Source organism: Schistocerca cancellata, chromosome 4 (genome assembly GCF_023864275.1).
Source record: "Schistocerca cancellata isolate TAMUIC-IGC-003103 chromosome 4, iqSchCanc2.1, whole genome shotgun sequence".
Classification (NCBI taxonomy): domain Eukaryota; kingdom Metazoa; phylum Arthropoda; class Insecta; order Orthoptera; family Acrididae; genus Schistocerca; species Schistocerca cancellata.
Window position 1 is genome coordinate 427,512,164 of NC_064629.1, and position 22,883 is coordinate 427,535,046.

General features: G+C 41.4%; 1 long non-coding RNA gene across 1 annotated transcript in view; it reads left to right on the forward strand.

Annotated features, from left to right (window-relative positions):
- The window catches only part of LOC126183688 (uncharacterized), a 42,984-nt gene extending 37,236 nt beyond the window's left edge, over nucleotides 1-5,748 (forward strand). Inside the window, exons 4-5 of the long non-coding RNA XR_007536791.1 lie at nucleotides 653-2,356; nucleotides 5,368-5,748. This is a non-coding gene — a long non-coding RNA (uncharacterized LOC126183688). The remainder of the gene's footprint in view (nucleotides 1-652; nucleotides 2,357-5,367) is intronic.
- The last annotated feature ends 17,135 nt before the right edge of the window (nucleotides 5,749-22,883 follow it).

Consider the following 22,883-nt stretch of genomic DNA (forward strand, 5'->3'; position numbering starts at 1 on the left):
AGGGCTAAACTACAACTCAACCCATTTTTTTTACGGTATTGATGCTCAAATACATAGTGTTCATGAATTCAGTGCTTTATTTACATTATCCACATTCAAACAAATTATATTTCCTAACAAAACTATTAAAATTATTTGTCAAACCAGTAATTAATGTAATGCAGACTCAGTCCATATACATGTAATTGTGTTAAAATGATTGCATGTGTAGTGGAGGGTTAAACCTAAAACCGTTCAGACCCTCGTTTGGGAATGAGCTGAGTGACCATTGCTGCAGTGAATATCACTTCACATCTGGGGCCGAAAAATTTTGTGCCATTTATGACGGATCACACACAGATCACCTGGAGTAAACAGTGGCAATCTGATGTACACCCTCCTCACATCAGATCCATGCTGTTAAAAGAACTTTTTGCATGAATGTAAGCACTGTTAAGGGGGTGTAATGGTACTTTTGGAACAGCCTGTACAATGTAGAAAATAAAAACAGGGAAGAGAGTATGAGGAGTGGAGTAGGAACAGCTGATAAGTATTCAGCGTTCATCTACTGGATTATTAATAACTTAAGTGTGTACTGGTATTTGATAGTACATTGTAACCTGAAAATGAAGTGCAGCATGTTTCATAACTCTTTTTTTTTATAATTTTTCAGGTATATATGCCAGCTTTGTTGTACTTCCAGAAGCTAGAATTTCTAGGCAAGCATTATACAGGGGGTTACAAAAAGGTACAGCCAAACTTTCAGGAAACATTCCTCACACACAAATAAAGAAAAGATGTTACGTGGACATGTGTCCGGAAACGCTTAATTTCCATGTTAGAGCTCATTTTAGTTTCGTCAGTATGTACTGTACTTCCTCGATTCACCGCCAGTTGGCCCAATTGAAGGAAAGAAATGTTGACTTCGGTGCTTGTGTTGACATGCGACTCATTGCTCTACAGTACTAGCATCAAGAACATCAGTACGTAGCATCAACAGGTTAGTGTTCATCATGAACGTGGTTTTGCAGTCAGTGCAATGTTTACAAATGCGGAGTTGGCAGATGCCCATTTGATGTATGGATTAGCATGGGGCAATATCCGTGGCGCGGTACGTTTGTATCGAGACAGATTTCCAGAACGAAGGTGTCCCGACAGGAAGACGTTCGAAGCAACTGATCGGCGTCTTAGGGAGCACGGAACATTCGAGCCTATGATTCGCGTCTGGGGAAGACCTAGAACGACGAGGACACCTGCAATGGATGAGGCAATTCTTCGTGCAGTTGACGATAACCCTAATGTCAGCGTCAGAGAAGTTTCTGCTGTACAAGGCAACGTTGACCATGTTGCTGTATGGAGAGTGCTACGGGAGAACCAGTTGTTTCCGTACCATGTACAGCGTGTGCAGGCACTATCAGCAGCTGATTGGCCTCCACGGGTACACTTCTGTGAATGGTTCATCCATCAATGTGTCAGTCCTCATTTCAGTGCAAATGTTCTCTTTACGGATGAGGCTTCATTCCAAGGTGATCAAATTGTAAATTTTCACAATCAACATGTGTAGGCTACTGAGAATCCGCACGCGATTGTGCAATCACATCATCAACACAGATTTTCTGTGAACGTTTGGGCAGGCATTGTTGGTAATGTCTTGATTGGGCCCCATGTTCTTCCACCTACGCTCAATGGTGCACGTTATCATGTTTTCATACAGGATACTCTACTTGTGCTGCTAGAACATGTGCCTTTACAAGTACGACACAACATGTGGTTCATGCACGATGGAGCTCCTGCACATTTCAGTCGAAGTGTTGTTACGCTTCTCAACAACAGATTCGGTGACCGATGGATTGGTAGAGGCGGACCAATTCCATGGCTTCCACACTCTCCTGACCTCAACCCTCATGACTTTCATTTATGGGGGCATTTGAGAGCTCTTGTCTACGCAGCCCCGGTGCCAAATGTAGAGACTCCTCGTGCTTGTATTGTGGACGGCTGTGATACAATACGCCATTCTCGAGGGCTGCATCAGGGATTCCATGTGACGGAGGGTGGATGCATGTATCCTCGCTAATGGAGGACGTTTTGAACATTTCCTGTAACAAAGTGTTTGAAGTCACGCTGGTACGTTCTGTTGCTGTATGTTTCCATTCCATGATTAATGTGATTTGAAGAGAAGTAATAAAATGAGCTCTAACATGGAAAGTAAGCATTCCCAGACACATGTCCACATAACATATTTTCTTTCGTTGTGTGCGAGGAATGTTTCCTGAAAGTTTGGCCATACCTTTTTGTAACACCCTGTATACCATGTAATAGTGTGACAATACCATTATCATCATTTTGACCATCAATGGATCACAGTTACAGTTTTCAGGTTTGTACACATTTACTTAAAACCCATTTTGTCCTAGTGTTCGGTATTCTGAAAACCAATGTTAGTTGCATGGAAATATTTTTTTATTATTTTTGTTGTCATCTTCAAATTGTTGATTATTTGTGGCCTTTCTAAATAAACATCTTGCTTAGTATGTACCGGTACTTTGCAGTGCATTCTACCAGCAGCACAATGGTTAAATTTACACAGTAACATCATAGATAGGGTTCCCATCTGTCCCAATATATCGGGACTGTCACTGTTACGGACCTTCTTATCCCAACATCTCAACAAGACCTAATTTTGTCTTGATTTTGCAAAATAATGAACTTACGAGCTTGGCTCAAATACTAAAGTAATGCCATCTGTTAGTGTGACATGTGAATGCAGCCTCAGTTTTGTGTCAACAAGTTTATGTTGACAAGATCATCTCACACATGGCATTGTATGTTGCGTATCCTGTATCGAAGATGCAAGTACCTTCGAGATCTAGTGCCATCATTCAAGAAAATACCAGACTTCTCCAGTAGTACAGGGCTGGAACTATGTAAGCAGTGCCACACAGAAGAATTGGGCAGTTCCCATTTGAAGAGTGATGTGATAAGATAATTCTTCCTAAACATAATATGAACAACAAGTGTAAGTTAGTAATGTTTGAAGTGTTTACTGTTGGGTATATAGGGCGTGAGGTGTTATTGTCAACTGCTTACCATTTAATAAACGTATCTTATCAGAGCGTACGAAAATGCTAAGGATGGAAAGAGAAAGTGTCACTTTTCTGATGACTACACAAAAGAGTCGTCTTTTGTCAAGAAAGGATGTATGGATCAGGAAGCATTGTATATGATTTGTAGCTGTTTCATCTCAGTAACTCAACTGAGGTAAGGCGGATGTGAGGCATCACATCTCTATGAATCATACAAAGAATCATCAAAGCCTACTTCTACATTCATGATTAAAAAAGAATTACTGGTTGCTGTTGCAGAGCTAACAACAGCTGTTGTCAAGCATTATCAATTTTATAGTACTCTTGACTGTACTGTAAAACTGAATGCTGCTGACGACAAAGCCGCCACAAAACAGTGTACAACAAGGACCAAAGCTACAGCAATAGTCAAAAATATTCTCACACCACACTGTGTGTCCGAATGCATAACACAGTTGCAAGGAGTTTCATTTTTTCAGATTAGGCACTGACACATCAAATCACAAGACTGAAAAGAAGTTTCCTTTAGTTGTTCGATACTTTACTAAAACTGACAAAGTCCAGCTGAAGGTATTGTAGTTTGGTTAGCTGAATAATGAAACATTGGAGACAGTTGCAAGGTTTGGTCTAGACACTTTAAGACAACTGCAAATTCCATTAGATAAATTAATTGCTTTTGTGGAGACAATACCAATGCCAACTACGGAGTCCTTCATACACCGCCAGTGGAATTTGTTTCACCAAATTAAAAAATAACTAGGAAAAATGTAGAAAGAATTGGATGCCCTGCCGATATTCTCCAGAATACTATGTCAAGTACTGCTGGAGTCTTACCTCTGCACATTGTATTTGCAGCTCGTGGTCTAGTGTCTAGCGGTGCTACCTCAGGATCGCGGGCTCCCGCATTCAATTCCCGGCCGGGTTGGGGATTTTCTCTCCTGGAGACTGGGTGTTTGTGTTGTCATCATCATCTCCACATTGGAATAATCGCCATGAATTTTTCAATATACATGGTAAGGACAGAGAAGCTGAAAGGGTTCTGCTTATACATTGATGTCAATCATCACTCTCTTCTATCTCACTCAAAAGCAAGATGGCTGTCATTAATGCTACAGTTGAGAGAATTCTTAAGCTTTGGATTTAATAAATAGATCAAGTATTTGGTTGGATGAAGCTATCTGAAACTCCAGTTTGGGTAATCATTGAAAATGCTGTTATGTACCTGACTAAAAATGGTGTGAAGATTTCAGGCGACAGTTGTTTTCAGGAATATATGTATATGAAGAGCTTTTTAGAAACTAAGCAGGAGTTGGAAGAATGGTAGTCTAAACACTCTGTGGAAGAAAGGGAGATTTGCTTTCTTAAGGAAACTGAAACTCTTGAATGTAAATGCTAGCTGCCAAAATTATGAGTATTTGTTTTCTATTTGCGCACACAATGCCACTGTGGAAAGAGTATTTTTGCTGATGTCAGCCCAGTAACTTGATGAAAGAAATTGACTGCTGCCAGGGACTGTGGAATCAATCTTACAGTACCAGTTTAACTACTAGCTGATTTGCGTGGAATTTTATAAATATGGAAACTTAAAAAAGACTTGCTGAAAAAGGTGATATCTTCAGAAAAATATGGTGTACCACCTACTTCTGCTGCAACAAGTTCCATGTAATTGTGTTCTAAATAAAAAGTAATTATATTAACTAAAATTTTTACTTCTGTCTTACACCTCCATCTCAGTGTCCATACAAGGTCCCACGTAGATATGGCAACCCTAGCCATACATAATATCTAATTAAAACATTTTGTAGCTTTAATTAAAAAAGAATGCAATAGTGAGGATGGGAACATTACTTTCTCGAGAAATTCCACCTTAAAATGTGAATCTGCACTTACGTAAAAGTGAGGGCTTCATTTTTCATTTTGTGTGTGTGTGTGTGTGTGTGTGTGTGTGTGTGTGTGTGTGTGTGTGTGTGTGTGTGTGTTTTTCACAGGTAAATCTGCATAGTTCTCATTTTTACCTGTTAAGTGATACTGTTGTTAATTGCTGAATTTAATACTCACCAGCTGCAGGAATGTACAGATTACTTCATAACCTAACAATTTGGACCTTCCATCTCCAATCCTCCTAGGCAACATATGTTATCCTTCCAAATGCATTTTTTCCCTCTGTTTCTAATACTAATACTGCTTACTGTTAAAAGTGTACATTTATTGTCACATGCTTATAAAAGCAATTTTTGTTTACACCAACACAAAACGCAAAGCTAGATACTTTTATCTAAGTCATTGTTTTATATATTTCATATAGATGAAAGCTCAAATGAGAATGATGCTGTGGGACCTTCCACAGGTAGTGGAATACATATCACAGAGCAGAGTGATACAGACTTTGCAGAAGAAACAGACTTGGTAGTTGAAGAACCGTCACAAGCAACAACATTGAGTGCAAACAGAGAGTACTACATCAAGATATGCTGCACCAAGGAAAAGAAAGTGAAGTGAAAAAGGGAGCTATTAAAGTGCCCTTCAGTTGATTGCTGAAAGAGTGCAGTCCAATACTAATGTTGATGCAGATACATTTGTTAAAGATTTGGGTGTAGAAATGAAAGCCATTAAAAGCCATGAAATGAGGATGATGATTAACCGCAAATACTAAAACTTGTGTATGATGCTGTAGTCAGTCAATAAACATGGAAATTTTATATGCTTTTTGGTTTTATTTTTCCCTGGAAATACACAAAATCCTTATTACCTACTGAGAGATCCAAATGTATTCATATAATGGTTGGCTTTTCAAAATGACTGTCACCTGTAGTAATGTACCTTTGTGCTGTCAAATTGCATTAAATCTCGTCACTCAGAAGAACTGTGTGGTATGGTGTGGGTTTTGTCATAGCTTGATCATTATTAATGAGTACAGCTGCATCAAGACATACTTTCTTGTATTTGTCCATCACTGGTGTCAGTTGCACTATAAAACTTCAAGTGATACATGTTAAACTAATGTTTAGAAATGATGTATCATTTAGGTACCATATGTATGGGACCTGCACAAGTGAAATAAGATAGCTGCATGATTTGTGTATGTACACGCAACAGTATTGTTGGCAGTGTAGTTTTTGAAAGGTAAATCAGTACACAAGAGAAATAAATTGTGGCTCTAAGATTTGTGTGTACTCGCTCAACTCCCACTTACTGTGTAGATTTTTAAAAGGGAGATAGGCTACTGTAATTTACGGAGTTGCTAGTGTATTAGAGAAACGTCAGTGAGTATGGTTGTTATACATTTCAAACCCACTTCACAACATTGTTGCACATGAATTGCTTTGAAGTCATAAGTGATTACTGTAGATTTCAGCCTCAGTACTGTACATTAGATAAACATTTTATACGAGTAACATCAGTACCTAGAGGCAGTATCCAGCCTTCTGTTTTTGTAATCTTCATAACCAGTGGCAACAACAAATAATTAATAATGCTGTTATTATTATCAGCATGTGCAACAGTAAATAACTGTTAACACAATACATAGTAAAACAATGATAAACTTAAGATTCTGAATGCTGCTAAGAAGTTCTTTTTGTCTTACACTGAAAAAGAAGTACATGTAACTTTAACCCAAGACATTACTGCCTGTCTATATACTGGTTGGTTAGTTACTTGCATGTTCCATGGAATATTTGTGCAACAAATTATGATGTAGAATGAATCTTTTTGCATACACACTACAAATTCATTTTTAAATGTGACTACATGCTGAACATTTACAAAGTTTGTTTTTAAGTAGTTACAGATGAGAGTTAGTAATACCCACTCGCTATCTTTTACATATTACTGTAGTAGAAATTGTTCTATAGTATAGGAGTTAAGGAAAACTTTAGTTTGGTTTCAAATTTTACTTTGCTGTCTGTTGGACATGTTACGTCACTGGGTAAGTTATCACAAATTTTTGTTGCAGTGTTGTTCACCCCTTTTTGTGCCAAAGAGAAATTTAGTGAATGACATTTTTCTTCTTGTACTGTAATTATGTACATCTTAGTTCCTTTCGAAGTACAGTTCAGTATTTACAATAAACTTCATGAGGGATTAAATATACTCTGAAGCAGTAGTCAGAATGCCAAACTCCTTAAACAGATGCTTCCACAAAGATAGCAGGTGTGCACCACATATTACACACCGATGAGTTAACTTAGAATTATTCCATATGACATAATTGAATGAAAATATATCAAATTACTGATTTGTCTATCCCCAAGATGTGCAATGATTCTAAGTGCAAATGTAGCTGAACTAAGAAAACTTGTAAAATTAAAAGTCTGATTAATATGCACATTAATGTCAACGAGTATTTACATACCACAGTTTAACAATTTTTGAAGAGTAATTCAATGTTCCTGGTAAATTACTTATGTTGTCAAGAATAAGATGGGGTCAAGTACTACCAAATCTTCGAAGACTCAGAAGAAAACATCAGGACTATTTGGCTTGTTTGGTTCTAACAGAGCAGAGTTCTTGAGTTCATATATTTCTCAAATCTATTTCATGAAATGTGTTAGTATTAACTGTTGCACTATTTCCTAATACTGTTAGGAATGTTACTGTAGGGAGCAAACCATTGCTGGACATCACTATGTGCCTTTGATCAGTAGTATTACAGACAGAATAAATATTGAAACTACTACCTACTATGATGTAACAGTTATTTATATTTCCCTTCCCTATAACTATGAGTGAAAGCACAACTGCTGTTGTAAACCTGGTCTGAGATCTTCAGTTTAACATCCAGTGGGCCCAAAGTTAGATGGAGAAGGTGAATTTCATTCAACTTCCGGAGGAAGTTTGAGCAACCAGATGGTCCAAAACATAGTGGCCGGCATATGATGTGTGTCAATCATAATGCGGAAATGATGCCAGAGCTTCAATGGGGATCTGGAACCAAGCGACTCGTGACTGATGATGAGATGGATAGCTTCCTCTATAGGTCTGGATGGGCACTCGAGGATGGTGCTTCGGGTGAATGCATATTTGTCTGTAGCAGGGGGCGAAGCCACAATATCACAGATCAAGTCCAGTTCATGATGGAGGTGACACAGTAAGCAAAGGAATTTAGAGTTGTCATCAGCAATACCATGTAGCTGCAGGATGTGGTCGACTGAGGCAAACCATGTGCGTTGGTGGTCCTTGCAAAGGGGCAGTAGCTTAGGCCAACAGATGGGGATGTCTTGGCATAATGGTTTGTCGGAAACTGCCACTCCCTGACCATAGCTCTGCAGCGTAACTGGCTCAGCTTCAGTAGTGGTGTACCAGTTCATGACACTGTCAGTGGCACACTGCATGGTAGGTGCTCCTGGCGTGACCGTGCTCAAGAAATCAACAAGTCAGGCATTCGACGGAGTGACACCAACAGGTGTAGAGTGAAGTGGCATGGAAAAGTCAACCGATGTACGGAAAATGACAGAGTACAGTTTCTGGGCCCCTCCCCTAAATTTGTTGAAATCACCTAATGTTCTACATCTACATCTACATCCATACTCCGCAAGCCACCTGACGGTGTGTGGCGGAGGGTACCTTCAGTACCTCTATCGGTTCTCCCTTCTATTCCAGTCTCGTATTGTTCGTGGAAAGAAGGATTGTCGGTATGCCTCTGTGTGGGCTCTAATCTCTCTGATTTTATCCTCATGGTCTCTTCGCGAGATATACGTAGGAGGGAGCTATATACTGCTTGACTCTTCGGTGAAGGTATGTTCTCGAAACTTTGACAAAAGCCCGTACCGAGCTACTGAGCGTCTCTCCTGCAGAGTCTTCCACTGGAGTTTATCTATCATCTCCGTAACGCTTTCGCGATTACTAAATGATCCTGTAACGAAGCGCGCTCCTCTCCGTTGGATCTTCTCTATGTCTTGTATCAACCCTATCTGGTACGGATCCCACACTGCTGAGCAGTATTCAAGCAGTGGGCGAACAAGCGTACTGTAACCTACTTCCTTTGTTTTCGGATTGCATTTCCTTAGGATTCTTCCAATGAATCTCAGTCTGGCATCTGCTTTACCGACAATCAACATTATATGATCATTCCATTTTAAATCACTCCTAATGCGTACTCCCAGATAATTTATGGTATTAACTGCTTCCAGTTGCTGACCTGCTATTTTGTAGCTAAATGATAAAGGATCTATCTTTCTGTGTATTCGCAGCACATTACACTTGTCTACATTGAGATTCAGTTGCCATTCCCTGCACCATGCGTCAATTCGCTGCAGATCCTCCTGCATTTCAGTACAATTTTCCATTGTTACAACCTCTCGATACAACACAGCATCATCTGCAAAAAGCCTCAGTGAACTTCCGATGTCATCCACCAGGTCATTTATGTATATTGTGAATAGCAACGGTCCTATGACACTCCCCTGCGGCACACCTGAAATTACTCTTACTTCGGAAGACTTCTCTCCATTGAGAATAACATGCTGCGTCCTGTTATCTAGGAACTCCTCAATCCAATCACACAATTGGTCTGATAGTCCATATGCTCTTACTTTGTTCAATAAACGACTGTGGGGAACTGTATCGAACGCCTTGCGGAAGTCAAGAAACACGGCATCTACCTGTGAACCCGTGTCTATGGCCCTCTGAGTCTCGTGGACGAATAGCGCGAGCTGGGTTTCACATGACCGTCTTTTTCGAAACCCATGCTGATTCCTACAGAGTAGATTTCTAGTCTCCAGAAAAGTCATTATACTCGAACACAATACGTGTTCCAACACACATGGCAGGAACGCCATGTGCCATCGGAAACACTCGTAAAGCAGACACTGATAGTGCGGGGCGGGGGGAGCGGGGAGGGCTGGTGCAAACTCCGGAGTTCTGGGATAAACATGATATTTCCTGTCCTGAGTATCCAGTTTGATTTGTAGCACCATTGGCCCGGGTGAAAAGTTCACACTGGCACTTGGGAAATTTGTAAACGTAGTCACTGGTGTTTGAGCACATTTTGTCGGCTGTTGCTGAGCACTCGCTACACGTGGAAAGTTCACATTTGACATAAAATATTCACATGTGAAGTTTTGTGCATGACAAATGTTCTGTTTGTATGGAACATTGCCACACATCAGCTGATTCGTGTAGGATAATGACAAAGTACTGTTCGTACCTGATACTGGCGCTCGTGGCTGTGGAAATGTAGAAATGCTGTCCTGTAGAGTACAGCTAGTCAGTGTGTTCAGAAACTGTGTTGAACTACTGTGAACACAAAGTGGATAACTGAAAAACGATGCTGGGGTGTCCGTTGGAAAACCTAGTTGGCTCGTGTGCGGTGTAGTGAGTGGCGAGCAGTCCATTGTGTACTGTGTGATGGAATGAGAGTTCTTTGTAGCACTTGCAAATAAATTCAGAGTCACAAATATGGGTTTAGTATTGTTGGCTTTCAGGATCCAATGATGTACACTATACACCATACAATAAGTATGATTTTATTGATCTGAAGCACATTTATAAGTATCTGGTTGATTCCCAGTACACACGTTTCGCATTGAGACAACAGATTGCACCCAAAGAGCTTGGAAAACAAAGATGTTGATATGTGACTTGGACGATAGTCATCACTACCTAAAATCTCAGAACAGCATTTTCTGTCAGGGAATGGAATTGTAAGATACATTACACAAGGAGATGAGAAAGATTTATAAAATACGCCTTTTTGAAGAGGTAGTTAAAATATACTTAATGAGTAATGCATACTACGTGATTAACAATCACAGCTGTAGTTCATAAGATAAGGAGGCAAATAATATTCATTGTTACCTTACATGTTCATAGTATATTTCTCTCTCAGAAAATTATGTACCATGGCCTAAAGTGTATGACAGTAATATACTCCCAAGCTCAACATGTCATTCGTAATGGGGGGGGGGGGGGGGGGGGGGGTTGCCAACTCAATTTTTCAGGTGGACATGAAGAGGTACGTGGGGCATAGTCGAATGTTTGCAGGCATGGAACTACTTTTCTGAACAAACTGGAGGGAGGGCATGGAGCAACATGTGTTTGGTTCATGAGTTATTAGTTGGTGTACATAGAGCATGGAGTGATAAACTACTTTTCATATTATAAGTTATCTGACACAAAGTGTGTATTATCGAAAGAATGTTGTGCAGTAGGTACCAACCTAATGGTGCCATGCAGTTGTTGAAACACCGACCTCATATGTGGGAGGATGGAGTAAGCTATGTCCAACCATCCTGATTTAGGTTTTCTTAAATAATTTTGAGCAAATGCTAGGATTATTCCTTCAGCAAGGCCACAGCTCTCCTGTTCTCATAAAAACATAATTACATATTTTCTATGTATGTAAATTTGAGCTATTTTTTATTTTATAATGATGACAAATACTATTTTATTGAGAAATGATCACAATAAATTAATTAATACATAGACTTGATTACCACCAAAATCAAACAGCTCTATGTACTAATACAGTATGCTTCCTGCTGCACCCAAAACTAGGTAATAAGATTACCATAGCCAGTTATGACAGAAGATACACTGACGATTAAGAACAGAGCACCATGCACTTTCACTAAAACTGGAAAAGGACCTGCCTGGGATCATGGATTCTAGATGGAAAGAAGGGTGTGTATTGGGAACTACAAATTGGAGAGTAAGAGGGGTTGGAGATAGGAGGAAAGGGGAAATGAATGGGGTGTGGTAGGGGCAGAGGGAGAGCACGGAGCCTTGGAGATGCGTAGGTTATTTGAAGGTGTTCAGTGTGAGTGAGGAGAGGTGGGAATTTGATGAGTTGGTAAAGGATCCTTGTGGGGAAAGGTAAGTGGTTGCAGAAAGCAAGGCAGAGAGTGTGGTGTTTGAGGATTTGGAAGGAATTACATAACTTAGGAGAGGAAGAGATCTGTGCAACATTTGCATAGCAAAGGATGGGGCATGTCAGGGATTTATACATGTGAAGGACAGTGGAGGGGTGTAGTCCCCATGTTCGGCCAGTTAGTAGTTCTAGTCAGTTGTGGGCTTTCTGTTGGATGGTTATATGGTTATTAGGTGAGGTTTACATGTTAGATCTCAGTTGAATGTTAGTCCAAGGTATTTTAGTGTGTAAGTTAGCTGGATGGGATGGTCATAAATGGTGAGGTACAAGTCATCTAGACGGAAGGTACGGGTGGTGCAACCCATAATTATTGCCTGGGTTTTGGAGGGTTACACCAGGAGGTAACTGATTGAGATGAATTTGGAGGGATTACTGGCATTTCTGGAGTGTAGGATAGGGGGCAAGAAAAGCAGTGTCATCAGCATACTGAAGGTGGCTTGTGTACATCGTCAGTGTATAAGAGGTAAAGGAGAAGGAAGAGAACAGAAGCTTTGGCCACTACTCCACTGGGGTGGAAGATGCAGGAATTGGTGTTGTTAACAATGACATAGGATGGGTGATAGGAGAGGAAGGATGGAATATGGTGGACATAGTTGAATGGAAGTGCATAAGCCTGGAGTTTCAAAAGGAGACTGGAATGCCATGAGTGGTTGTATGCTTTCTCTAGGTCAAGGGAGATACAGATGGCAGATTTACAGTTGTTGAGGTGTTGGGATATGAGATGGCTGAGGTTCAGGAGTTGATCATCAGCAGAAAAGGAAGGGCAGAAAGCATACTGGGTAATAAGAAGCGGATGCATTGGGAGAAGATGGATTCAAAGACATTGCTAAACACTAAGGTGAGGCAGATGGGGCAGTAGAAGGAGATATTGGTGGGAGGTTAGTTTCATTTAAGGAAAAATGGGATTTTGGAGACTTTTGACAGGTCGAGATAGTAGCCTGTGGAGAGGATAGTGGTATACAGGGTTGCAAAGGTTATGAGAAAGGAGATAAGGTGGCAATAGGTAATATGGTCATGACCAGGATTTGCGTTACATTTTCGGTGAAGAACTTATTTTATGTCCTGTGCTGTGATTGGGATGTTTAATTCTGTTTCTAGTATGTTGTTCAAGTATGGGACACTGGGAGCCAGGATGTAATATCTGTGCATTCATGGACAGTAGGGAACTGAGAGTAGTCAAAATTAGGGTCATCAGGAATGGAGAAGATGTCAAAGAGAAAGGATGCAAAGTGACTGGATTTGCACAGGTTGTCAGGTAAGGGAAAAGTGCTGTGAAGTATTGGGTTGTGAGGGATGAGATGGGTGCCAGTAAGTCAGTGGAATGCCTTTCAGTTCTTGGAAGAGGTAACTGGGAGTGTAGTATTGAGTCTAGTGGGATTGACAGAGGACATCGAAAGGGTGCAAAAAAGGGCAGCTCGTTTTGTATTATCACGTAATAGGGGAGAGAGTGTGGCAGATATGATACGTGAGTTGGGATGGAAGTCATTAAAGCAAAGACGTTTTTCGTCGCGGCGAGATCTATTTACGGAATTTTCAGTCACCAATTTTCTCTTCCGAATGCGAAAATATTTTGTTGAGCCCAACCTACATAGGTAGGAATGATCATCAAAATAAAATGAGAGAAATCAGAGCTCAAACAGAAAGGTTTAGGTGTTCATTTTTCCCGTGCACTGTTCGGGAGTGGAATGGCAGGGAGATAGTATGATTGGGGTTCGATGAACCCTCTGCCAAGCACTTAAATGTGAATACAAAACAGATATGTGTTTCAAAGTTTTACTGACCTTCAAAGTAGTCACCAGCATTGTGTATAACCTGTTGCCAGTGATGTGGAAGTCATAGGATACTCTTAGCAGTGCCAGTTGTGTTGACAGTTTGAGCGGCGTGGTCTATTGCCCGACGAATTTGTAGCAGTTCTGAAGCGAATGCCGTGAAGTGTTTCCTTCATTTTAGAAATTGAGTTGAACTCATGAGGGCTTAAGTCAGGGCAGTGCAGTAGGTGGTATAGCACTTAGCAGCCCCATTATTCAAACAAATCAGTAACAGTTTGAACTGTATGTGCTAGTCATAAGCTGTGTTCCAAAAATGAATAGAAGTGATGACACTTTCTTTAGGACCTGACCATCACTTTGCAGGACAATGCTCAAGCACGTACAGTGCAAGCTGTTACTGATTTGTTTGATTAATGGGGCTGGTAAGTGCTATACCACCTACAGCACTCCCCTGACTTAAGCCCTCATAAGTTCAACTCAATTTCTAAACTGAAGGAAACACTTCACGGCATTCGCTTCAGAACTGCTACAAATTCATCGGGCAATAGACCACCCCACTCAAACTGTCAACACGACTGGCACTGCTAAGAGTATCCTACGACTTCCGCATCACTTGCAATACACAATGCTGGTGACTACTTTGAAAGTCAGTAAAACTTTGAAACACGTATCTATTTTTTATGAGCTGTAAATAAATAGTTGCTACTATTAAAGTTCCAACCCTCATATGTTGCTGTGTTTACCAGAGGCATGTGAATGTATCTTGGTCACAAGTCCAGAGGAAGGAGTGATGTAAGTAATAGGATGCATGGAGAAAGAGTATGACTTGTGGTGGGACAGTGGGGTGATGGGGATATGAGCAGAAATAGCATCTGACAAGATCTGTTGCAGGAAGGCTGTGGCGTGGGGAATATCATCAGGTTGCCAGAAGGTTAGGAGGTGGCTTACAATCTAGGTATCTATGGATTAGCAGCAGACATTCCAGTTGGCATGGGAGTAGTTGTGGACAACTCTTGGATGGAGATCGGGATGGGTTGCATGGGAATGGGGTAGTGAGTAGGATATGGTGATGAGGAGAGGTACACAGTAACTTCCAATTGGATCAAGAACTTCTGCTGTGAAGTGTCAAAGGAGGTTGGGAGATGCTAGGTTGACATCTGGGAGGGTGTTGCTTCCAGGAAAGGTGTGCTGTGAGATGGGGACAATGCCACAGTGGAGAGATTTGGTAAACTGACAGTACTGTTGGAATTCTGCAGGGGATCTACTATGGATGTTGACGTCAGTGGCAATAATATTGGTGGAAAATGTATGGTCAAAGTGGGTAAGGAAATCATAGAGGATGGGATTGGTAGGCTGGATGTAGATGGTAGCACAGGTAACAGTGACTTCTTTAAAAGAAGAAGCTAAGGATAAGGTGTTTGGTGGGATTGTTGAGTAAGGGTTGTAGCCGAGCATGGATTTTCCTGTGATTGCCAGTTGCTATTCTACCTCTAGCCAGGGGGAGAAGGTTATAAGTGTGGTAGAGGATGTAGGGAGATGTATCTATGGTGTGGTGTAGTTAGGGGAACGTTTCATTAAGGATGAAGGTATCGGTGTTGTGGTGGGACAGGGTATACATAAAAAAGGGCTTTTTGGTGGGTAAGGAGTGGATGTTGCAATATATGATGCAGTAGTGCTGTCATGCTATGATGAGAGGCTATGAAGTGGATTGTGGGCTTAGGGGTGGAGAGGTTTATACCAGGATGTTGAGATGGGTGAAAACATTGTGGACCTAGTTTTGGGAGTATGTGGCTGAGTGGGCAGCAAGGGACATTTGCTGAAAGATGTGGGGTCATTGGTAGGGGTAGACATTTTGGAGGATGATGGAAAGGAAATGGATGATGTCCTCACAGGGGTGGGGGTGGAGAGAATTATTGGGATGGATGGGATGGCCAATAGGGCAGGCAGGCCCATCAGTTAATTCAGGTTTGGTGGGTAGGGTTTGACCTTGCACTTGGTGGAGGAAGTGGGCTGAGCATCACTGTAGGTGGAGGGGGGTGGTGGTGGTGGTGAGCCTAGGTTGAGACATTGCTTGAAGAAGTGGAACTGCCTGCAATGGGGGCAGGTGGGAAAATTCTTGCAATCAGCAGTAAGGTGGTCATTATATAAGAGGCATTTTTGGTATCAGTAGGACTGGTGGGGGAGGGATTTGGAGGGTTCAACCTAGTGACAGAAGTTGTAGATGAGGGCTGCCTCTGTGAAGAGTGATAAATGGTGGGAGCATGCTCTGTGAATACTCATATGAGGCATGTGAGACTAGTTGGCAGTTTGTGTCTCTAGGGAAGGATGGTAACTGAGTTCTGTGACGACCTCCTCTGCTGTGATCTCAGTGTCAAGCTTAGTGATCATGTCAATGAGGGTGGGGGGGGGGGGGGAGGGGACAGCAAGAAGGATGACATTGTTTGGATGGAGGGAGGGGATGTTGAAGGGTGTGAGAGTGGCATGAGAACCAAAGGCAACACTGGGGAGTTTGAAGAGAAGGTCTGTGTGGAAATTGGGATTATTGGATTTGTTGAGGACTGAGTCTTTGCAGGGGGTGATTTGGGTAGTAGGAAAAGTGGGGAACATACTTTCTGATTTGTAGGGTGAGGGATTTGGCGTTGAGGAACTGAGGGTCAGAGCGGGATATTATGAAAGTGTGGACAGTTGGCGGGAGAGGGTACAGGGAAGGGAGCAGTGTTCATGTGTTTGGAGGGGTCTTGGTTGGTTTGAGGTTTTTTGGTGTTAGTGCTGGCTGTGGTTTATGCATTGGATTTTTTGGTGACTGTGGAATAGGGTAGGGATTGGGGAATTGGAGAGGATGAGATATGGTGCTGGACAGGTCCATCCAATGGGCTGGAGTCAGTGTGGCTACTGGTGGATAGTGTTGTGGCATCTGGTGTAGTGATGGTGGCATGTCAAGATGTACCTCGTGCAGGTGTTGTAGGGGCAGTGGTGAGAGTAGTGGAGGTGGGTGTGGTGTTGTGGGGAGGGGAGGGTAGGCTGCCAGTGCGACTGTGGATGGGGAAGAAACTGTGGGGAGGGTAGGAAGGACCAGATGGGCCAGATGAAGTGTTCCATGTAGTGATGGTGGGAGCAGAGGGACGATGGTGTAAGTGATGGAGGTGGCTGGAGTGTCCATTGTGGCTCAAAGGAAGCAGGGGACAGAAGGTTGATGATAATTACCAGTGGTGGAACATCACCAGGATGATGGGGGATGACAGCAGCAACATCTGGTGTGATGTACTGACTGTAGAGGAGGATGGCAGCAGCAGTGGTGAAGATGAAGATGGAGGCATTGGTGGTGTGTAGACTGTGGTGCTGGCGATGACAGTTACAGCAATGGCGATGAAAGGTGGCAGAGAGACGAATGCTGCAGTGGTGGCTGCTGCAATGATTGGAAGACACCTGAACATGACAGCAACAAGAAAATGATGACATGTGAGCCGTGGTGTGGCTGGTGCCAGTGTTCTCGCACTTAGAATGGCATCACTGCCATCAATTATAGGGGTGGTTAACGGAGAGAGAAAAGAGACAGCGGAGTGGATATTCACAGGGTCAGAAGTGGCTTGTTGACATTTACTGTGAGGCCTGTGGTACGACGCCTGTACGCTATGGGCAGGGTCAGCGAGAGATCCCGGCAGTGACATGATGGAACCTCGGGTTTGGTACCGTGGTGGTGCACTGTTGTGTTTTGGGGCTTTTCTGCTGCAAGGGCATGTATAGGTTCTTGTTACTGGCCATTGAAATTGATATGTGTCTATGGCATGACAGAGAAAATGTGTGATGCTCTCCGCTGTTGCATGTGAAAATGCTTCGTCTGCCTTGTGTCTGTGCAGGAAATTATGTGAAGTAAATAGCTGATACCACGGCGACGTCTTGCTCTCATGCATTGTTGAATATATTTTGGAATTACTGAATGGTGAAGATATCCCACGTGTAAAGCAAATGAAGCCATTTGCACCATACTAAGGTACTGTTTTATTCTGCTTAAATCTGTGTCAGTTATATGTGCATTTATATGCCCTTCTTTAGTTGCAGAAGTTATAGAAGTGTGTAAACTGGGAGTTATGTGAAAAGGGATGTGAAGTTGAAACCCTTCCAATAAGTGAATACACTCAAACTCTGTATTACTAAAGGTGCCTTTCGATACCAGCACCTACCTTGAGTAATAAGTGTTATTCGGAGGTTGTCATGATACTGTAAGTAATTATTATACACAAAATTGTTTATTCTGATTATACTAAATTGGAGATGTAAGGTCGATTGTGTGCTGCTGTAAATTACTATTGTCTCCTCTGTGTGGCAGCCTAGCATTGTCAGTGGGTTCAATCATTATTCCTGTCATATTTCGAGTTTTGTATTTGCGGGTTTGCTTAAGCTGACACTGTTAAGTTGAGTTGTAAGACCTATAAACAAGCAAGTCAAACTGAGTGTTCTATGAGCTCAAGACGATATTCTATTATGTGGTACCTTAGTTTGTTATCGATTAGAAGTATTTTACATGTTATTAATATTCTGCTGTTTGCTTTGTCTAAAGAGGAGCTAGTTCTGTGAAGTAGTTGTTTATATTTTATTAGTGTGTTATGCATTGTGCCATTTCATGTTAATTGTTTTTAAGAAGCTACAAATGACTCTGTGTATGTTGCAGGTAGCTGAAACTGACATGTCCACGGGGGTCACGTCCTGACGGGGTTGATAATGTGCCTTTTTACTACAGCACATCCAGCTATCCTCCTTCAGTACATTTGTATTGCTTATATTGTTACTATGTTTGTCGAGTGGAATTAGGGCTTACAGTAATCACCTTATATGTTGAAGTTAACTATCTCCCTTACAAGGGCTCGAACCTTTGTTGATATAGTCGTATTCTCATCTGTAAATATTGATAGTGTTATTCATTTGTTCTCGTCACATGTATGATTATTAATCTCATTATATTTAATGTCAGTAAAATGTAAGTGTCTGCGAGGTCTGTATTGGGATGTTGTATTCTCCTCTTGTGGAAACAAATTTAAGTGATTTTATTCCTTTTTTAAGTAGCTTTTAGATGCGTACATTTTGCCTCCATGTTTGGTGTTTTTATGGCTTCCACTTTAATTAAAATTACAATAAAGATAAATTTGGCAACAGAGGGTTTCGTATATTTATTAGTTGCTGAGTGGATCCTAAGTTAAGTGCAGGAACCTTACCAGCATGCAAAGAGATTATGCGCACATACAGAAGACAGTCTTGATGACACAAGCAAACTATGTATATGAACACACACAAATGCAAAGCCTAGGAGGGAAAGGGGGGGGGGGGGCTAACAGGCTATGCACAACAAGAGTAGCAACAAATGAAACTAGAGATAGAGACTGCTAGTTGGTTGGTGCTGATTTGATGAACACATCTTATTCAATTGGATCCATTTTCACTCTTAACTTTGTGTGCTTCTTGAGCCAAGCAGACAGCTAATAATTTATGCACCAGATAAAATCAACAACTGCCACTAGAGGATGCTGAGAGTGAAAAATCATGTTAACCAGCTCATTCCATGTGCCGACATCACTGTGTCTCCTGATGTGAAATTTCCTGTGTGCATCCACATCAATGTTGGCTGCCTCATTCTGTGTGCCAATGGCATTATACTAGAGCAGGTCCTTCTGGTGCCTAGTGATGGAAAACTGCTTCTTTTAAATATCAGCATTATGGCATGAGGATATAAATGTTTTTAAATGTGCACTTATTGTGTTTCATTTTACCTTTTATTATTACTTTTGTTAACTATCAGTGCAAGTGTCATATCTCTTGTATATCTAAATCTTACATTGTATTTCACCCCTTAAAATGTTTTATATTCTATGTAAATATCTTCCCTATTGACTTCTTGTTTCTTTTTCATATAATTAAATTTTTACTGTCAATAGCTCCTCCCCCCTTCATATGAGGTGTGAAGGGGTGAAAATAAAGAAAAGAAAGAGGTTAACTGACAGTACCTTGTTGCCATATTAGCTGTCTTACTTGCCATGATGGACACTTATCAGTCAAGATGAAGAGAAAGAGTGCTGCCATTTTGATGAATACACCTTGTGCCCAGGTATGGTTTTCCTCAACATACACCATCTCATCAAAAGTTTCTGGGCATCTATTAACAGACATCACTTTTGGGACAGTGATCAATGAAATGATTTCACCCTTTGTCCTTATGATGACTTGAACTTTGCAGGGAACACTTTCAATGAGGTGTCTGACTGTCCATGGAGGAATGGCAACCCATTCTTACTCAGAAGCTGAAACCAGACAAGATAGGTTGCTGGTTGCCAGGGTCTGGAGCGAAGCTGACATTCTAATTCATCACAAAGATGTTCCACTGGGTTAAGGTCAGGGCTCTGGGCAGGTCACAAACCATTGCCTCATAAATATTGCATTGTAACAAGGTGCATTGTCGTGCTGATACAAACAATCATCATCTCCTAAATGTTCCTCTATTGTACATGATACACAGTGCTGTAAAATGTCTTCCTAACCTTCCACATTTAGAGTATTCTTAAGTACAATAATGGGACCACACCCTAACTATGAAAAAAACACTCCTATATCATAACACCACCTCCTCTGTATTTGACTGTTAGCATTACACATGATGGCAGCTAACATTCTCCAAACACTGGCCAAACCCAAACCCTCCCATCAGATTGTCACAGGGCATAGTGCAATTCAGTACTCCAAGTCACTCATTTTCAACCATCCACTATTCAGTGTCATTACTCTTTACACCACCTCAAGCATCACGTAACACTGACAACAGAAATGTGCCAGCCATTGTACCCATTCTTTTCAACTCCCTATGCATAGTTTTTTGTTATAAATGGACTGTTGGTAGCACTTTAGAACTCACAAGTGATTCCTTCTGCTGATTTCATGCACTTTTTTGTAATCCCGGTCGGGGCACACATTTTAAAAGCCGGCCGGCGTGGCCGTGCGGTTCTAGGCGCTTCAGTCTGGAACCGCGTGGCCGCTACGGTCGCAGGTTCGAATCCTGCCTCGGGCATGGATGTGTGTGATGTCCTTAGGTTAGTTAGGTTTAAGTAGTTCTAAGTTCTAGGGGACTGATGACCACAGATGTTAAGTCCCATAGTGCTCAGAGCCATTTGAACCATTTTTTTTTTGTAATCGCCCTCCGTAGTGCTCGACAAACCCTGTTTGACAATACAAGAAATATGTCTGGTCTTGGTTTAGCTGTGGTTTTCCATCACATTTTTACTTCACATTCACATCACCAATAATCAGTTTGGGCAGCTTTAGAAGTGTTGTAACGTCCCTGATGCATCTGCTACTCAGGTGATATCCAATTGTGAGGTGCCTGTTGAGCTGTTTAGCATACCTCTAAGAAGCTATAAGTCCAATACCTGGTGACTTACAGAGAAGGGAAGCTCCCCATAAGATCTAGCAGATTTAAGGGAAATAATATTGCACAGTGGATAATGCCTTACAAAATCAAAATTACTAGTGGAGGTCCAATTAAGCATGAAAGTATGGGTGCCACACCTCACATGGATAAGCATAGTAATGAAGCAACTCATTGAACTAGAAAAGGAAACTAGCAGTCACTACAACAGTTTGCTTTACTTCCATCAAACAAAATGATTTACCCATTGAATCAAGAATATAATCATTTAATGAGTCAACAAGAGAATGTAAATAAAAACTGTATCTCTGGCACGGGTGGGTGTAATATGAAACTATATCATGAATACAACCAGTAACTGCAAAAATAGGTAGACAATTAAAGTAAGATCCCCAGGAAAACAAGAATGAACACTAGTAATTATGCCAAAGGGTATGATCAGCGCAACTAGCTGGCTATGAATGTTAAATCTGTGCAAGAAAACCCTGATGCAAACTAACTTTGCATACCCATAACCTCAGTGGCTAAAGTGGCAGCTTGTGCTTGCTACTCTTAATTGGTGTGAGTGTGGGAGATGGCTGCAGTAGGAGCTAGAGTCCAGCTCAGTCTCTATAATTGCTCTAAGTCTGAGATATCTCTCTCTGCAAATGTCTCTCACAGCTCCCTAAAGTGAAGCGCATTCTCAACGGCATCTCTGAAGCAAGTGTACCCTTTGAGGTCCTGCATCAAGTGTGTACTTTGCCATTGCTGTAGCAAGCGTGTGTTGACTTTACTCTGTGAAACTTAGCTGGTTCTGCCAGCATTGGAATATCGCTACCCAGTTGCAGCAGACATTACGAGTTTCAACGAATAATAAGCCTACAGTCTAAGTAGTATTTAGTAATTTAAAGGTTCTCAGTCCTGGCTTTGAACCCCACCACTGCTTAAATTTTGGATAAAAATCATCATTAACAATGACTGAATATTTCCGGCCTAAGAAGTCACCCTCATTCAGCCAACAGCCTTGTTTAAAGAGGGCGGAGGAGCTGACAGAGGTTGAGAGCACTCTCTTGCGCCTGGGGTGGGAAACTGCCCCTAAATATGGAAGAATCAGTAATGATAAACGGCATAAGGATGCAGAAGTCAATAGAAACCACTGCATTAAAGACACATATTGTGGAAACAGGACATGTGGCCTGTAATTGAAAAGTTTCGTGATGACTTCTCCATTGGCAAAAGATTACAGAATAGTCCCCCATTCAGATCTTCAGGAGGGGACTACCAAGCAGGAAGTGACCATGAGGAAAAGATTTAATAACTAAAAGCTGGGGCATGGAATGCCGGAAGTTATGACATGGTAGGAAAGCTAGAAAATCTGAAAAGGGAAATTTTAAGGCTCAATCTAGATATAGTGGGTGTCAGTGAAGTGAAAGGGAAAGAAGACAAGGATTTCTGGTTAGATGGGTATAGGATAATATCAACAGCAGCAGAAAATGGTGTAACAGAAGTAGGGTTCATTATGAGTTGGAAGGTAGGGCAGAGAGTGAGTTACTGTGAAAAGTTCAGTGATAGGGTTGTTCTCATTGGAATTGATAGCAAACCAACAATGACAACAGCAGTTTAGGTATACATGTCAATGAAGATGAAGAGATAGGGCAAGTATACGAGGATATTGAATGGGTAATTCAGTATATAAACGGAGATGAAAATCTGATAGTCATGGGGACTTGAATGGACTGGACTGTTCCAGGGCATAGATGGATTCCTGAACCGTCGCTACCAAAGGATAGCGGGGG